This window comes from Molossus molossus, unplaced genomic scaffold, assembly GCF_014108415.1.
Source record: "Molossus molossus isolate mMolMol1 unplaced genomic scaffold, mMolMol1.p scaffold_m16_p_1, whole genome shotgun sequence".
Classification (NCBI taxonomy): domain Eukaryota; kingdom Metazoa; phylum Chordata; class Mammalia; order Chiroptera; family Molossidae; genus Molossus; species Molossus molossus.
Window position 1 is genome coordinate 191,133,980 of NW_023425344.1, and position 4,584 is coordinate 191,138,563.

At 44.9% G+C, this 4,584-nt stretch overlaps 1 pseudogene; it reads left to right on the top strand.

The window, feature by feature from the left end:
- Positions 1–273: 273 nt before the first annotated feature.
- Positions 274–3,909, top strand: LOC118622278 (annotated as a pseudogene).
- The last annotated feature ends 675 nt before the right edge of the window (positions 3,910–4,584 follow it).

Genomic DNA, 4,584 nt, shown 5'->3' on the forward strand with positions numbered 1-4,584 from the left:
AGCCCTGGGGTTCAGTTGTCACCCCTGATAATTATTAGGTCCATGGCATCTGAGCCACGAGTTCTCCATTTGATCCTCTCTGGGTTGTCATGAGATTTGAATGGGAACCTGGAAACATTTAGTGAGCTGTAAATAAGCTATGTCATTATATGACAAAGGGGTGCCTGGTTTAGAATAACAACAATACACATTGAGCACCTACCCTGTGTCAGGCATTGTTTTAACTATTTTATATCTGGTTACTCATTTAATTGTCATCACAACCCCTGAGAGATGGGTACTGTCATCATTTATTCCACTTACCAGACGGAGACACTGAAGCACAGAGAGTTGAAGTAACTTGTCTTAGGGAACCCAGCAAAGAAAATCCTGGCTCTAGGGTCTGAGATCTTAAATCTTAACTCTTCTATCTGTACACCTCTCAGAGAGCAGTGGGCTTTGGTGAGTGGGTGTAGGTCTTTGAGAAGCACCAGTCTAATTCTTGCTTTGGCTAAATTGGCTGACTGGCTGGTCTAACTGATAAAGACCTACTCATTCAGGGATGCCTGTGGTCTCAATTATGTGGGACCACTGGGCATGGTAGTTGCTGCTGATCAGTGTAGCCATCTGAGTCGCCCCTCTCTCTCCCTCCCAGCCTCGCACCTTCTCTGGCTTTCTCAGGAAGCATTGTGCAATAATGGCAAGCTGTGTGAGAGGTGGAGGGACAGTCATGGAGCCCTATGGGGGCACGGTACAGGACCTCCTCGAATTTGTCCTTTTTTCCTCACTTTCAGGATTCTGCCATGATTACTATTCCCTAGGAGGGCAGGAATCTGCATGCCTTCCTGTACTCTACTTGGGGTGCATACCACCTTCCTTCTGTCTTCAGGATTTTGGGGGTGATTCTTCTTGACCAAATCCATGCCTGCCTCTTAGGGGCTTACAACTCAAATCCAGGAGGTCCAATGATTGACTCTCCCTGGACCATCTTTCTCCAGGGAAAAGACAAACCATCAGGAATTTTTAACATATGCTTCTTAAATCCATGCTACCTTGCTACGTGCTGTGCATGAAATTTTACAAGATAAATCATGAGATCTTGGCAAGATTCTGCTTGTTTGCCAATGAATTTTGATTTGGCTTTAGAACAGTGGGAAGTGCAAATACAATTAGGTTTGAAAATTTTTCAGGAATTGTTTTAATGCTCCCAGGAGATTGCTCTGCTAACCCATATGGATTTCTTCTCCCTATCAGAATTTAAGCACTTCAGGGTGGCTTTTGATTAGAAAGAAGATGTAAAATCTTTTAGATTGGGACCATTTGTGAACTGACATAAATTATTGGACAGTTGCTTATGCTTTGGAGAGATATAAAAGGGTATCCAAGATTTTAAATTTCATGTAATGTGAAATCCAAAAACTTATTTTGATTTTCTTTATAAAATATTTTAATGTTATAAAAATGATAATAAATATTATTAGCTACCATCTATGAGCCACCTTCTCTGTGTTAGAAACCTTATACAATCTCTACTATTCCTCCCAGCCGTCTTTGCAAGCTAGAGATGATACTTTTTTACTTTATGTATGATAAAAGTTTATTGTTCCCTCATAGAAGTGAAGTAACTTGCCCAGGGGCACAGACTTGGTCATCAGCAGAGCTGGAATTCAAATCTTAGACATTGTAACTCCAACCCTATAGTATCTTATACCTGCTGGCTCCTCAGAAGAAAGGGGAACGTACAGAACTTCAGTCTCACCCCGTCGCTCCCTTCTCTAACATCACTGGTTAGTGACTCCCTTCACTCCCTTCTCTAACATCACTGGTTAGTGACTCCCGTCGCTCCCTTCTCTAACATCACTGGTTAGTGACTCCCTTCGCTCCCTTCTCTAACATCACTGGTTAGTGACTCCCTTCGCTCCCTTCTCTAACATCGCTAGTTAGTGACTCCGACGTCACAGCCTCAGTCTGTGTTTGGCCCAGTTCAGCTAGAATCTAATAGGTCCTCAAGAGAGAATTCCAGCCCTGGCCGGTTTGGCTCAGTGGTTAGAGCGTTGGCCTGCGGTCTGGAGAGACCAGGGTTCGGTTCCCGCTAAGGGCACGTACTTCGGTTGCAGTTTGTCCCCGGCCCTGGTTGGTCGTGTGGGTGGCAGCCACTCGATGTGTCCCTTTCACGTCGATGTTTCTCTCTCTCTCTCTCTCTCTCTCCCTCCCACTCTATCTGTACAAAAATTGGAAAAATGTCCTCGGGTGAGGATAAAAAAAAAAAAAAGAGAGAGAATTCCAGAATAGGCTCTTTTCACTGGATTAGTGGAATAGCAGAGCATAATCGTTAAGAGTTCAGGTTTGGAGTTACCCAGATTTGGTTCCAATCCTAGCTTTATTAATCTGGGCAAGCTTCTTACCCTCTCTGTCTTTTAATTCTTGAGTTGTCAATGGAACATAAGAACAGTATATAGTTTATGTAGATTAAACAAGAGATTGTAGGTAAAGCATTTAACACAATGTCTGGCATGTGAAAGGCTCAATATTGTCATTTCTTATCTTTATTATGTGTTGCTTTGGAGGGAGAAAAGTTCACAGTTGGCAGAGGTCATCTCTTTTGCTCAAGTTATACCTTTATTCACACCTTTTCCTTGTTTCTCCTATGCATAGTAAACACTGTGTACCTTTGAAGAAGAGGAAGGTGAATTTTAGCTTATATTTGTGTATAATTTTATCACATACTTTCGAATACATCATGCATATATCATTTCATATGATCTTCACAATGACACTTAAAGGTTTGTTAGCAGGTTTAATGCTCCCATTGTCATAGATGAGGAAGCCTGGGTTCAGCTAAAATTATTCACTTGAGAACACATTGCTGCTCTCTGCTCCTCCGATTCGTCAGACAGCCGCGTCTTCCTGCGCAGTGCCAGCCTCAACCTAGAGACACCACGGTGAAGGTCAGAGTGAATGGATTTGGCCGTATTGGGCGCCTGGTCACCAGGGCTGCTTTTAACTCTGGCAAAGTAGATATTGTTGCCATGATCTCTTCATTGACCTTAACGACATGATCTACGTGTTCCAGTATGATTCTACTCATGGCAAGTTCAAAGGCACAGTTAAGGCCAAGAATGGGAAGATTGTCACCAATGGAAAGTCCATCTCCATCTTTCAGGGGCGAGATCCCACCAACATCAAGTGGGGTGATGCTGGTGCTGAGTACATTGTGTAGTCCACCGGTGTCTTCACTACCATGGAGAAGGTTGGGGCTCACTTGAAAGGTGGAGCTAAGAGGTTCATCATCTCTGCCCCTTCTGCTGATGCCCCCATGTTTGTGATGGGAGTGAACCATGAAAAGTATGATAAGTCCCTCAAGATTGTCAGCAATGCCTCCTGTACCACCAACTGCTTGGCTCCCCCTGGCCAAGGTCATCCATAACAACTTTGGCATCATGGAGGGACCCATGACCACAGTCCATGCCATCACTGCCACCCAGAAGACCGTGGATGGCCTCTCTGGGAAGCTGTGGATGATGGCCAAGGGGCTGCCCAGAACATCATCCCTGCTTCCACTGGCGCTGCCAAGTCTGTGGGCAAGGTCATCCCTGAGCTGAATGGGAAGCTAACTGGCATGGCCTTCCATGTTGCCACCCCCAATGTGTCAGTTGTGGATCTGACCTGCTGCCTACAGAAAGCTGACAAGTATGATGACATCAAGAAGGTAGTGAAGCAGGCATCAGAGTGCCCCCTCAAGGCCATCCTGGGCTGTCCTGATGACCAGGTTTTCTCCTATGACTTTAACAGTGATACCGACTCCTCCACTTTCAATAATGGGCTGGCATTGCCCTCAATGACCACTTTGTCAAGCTTGTTTCCTGGTATGAATTTGTCTACAGCATTAGGGTGGTGGACCTCATGGTCTGCATGGCCTCTAAGGGGTAAGAGCCCCCTGGACCACCAGCCCCAGTGAGGAGAGAGGCCCTCAACTGCTGGGGAATCCTTGCCCTAAATTGATCTCCCAACACACTGAGATCTCCTGATGTCTAGTTTCCATCCCAGACCCCCTGAAGAAGGGGGGGGGGCTTAGGGAGCCCTACTTTGTCATGTACTATCAATAAAGTTCACTGTGCTCCCCAACTCCCCAAAGAACACATTGCCAACTAATGGCAAAAATCAAGACTTGATTTCCAGTCTTCAGACTCTATCTCCAGGTTTCTCTTTAGCATGCAAGGACAGGGTTTTGTGGTACCCTCTAGGTGACTGGTAATACCACCAACATATTACAAACATTCACATTACACCTGTTATGCTAAGCACTTTATACATATGATCTGATTTAGTCAGCAGAACAGCCTAGGCAGTAGATCCTGCTATTACAGGTGAGGACATGGGCTTGGAGATGTTCAGTGGTCTCCAGTTACATGTTACATGTATGTGAAGCTGTTTGTCTGTCTTCAATACTGAGATCTTATAATGCTATACCCTCTCTGGTATAACTTCTTCTGGGCAATAAACCCATAGATCTGAATAAGAAACTCAGATCTATGGCCTACAAGTTGGTATTGCTCAGATTTCTGGGGGTGTAGGTGTGGGTGTGGCTCCTTCCTTAGATTGGGG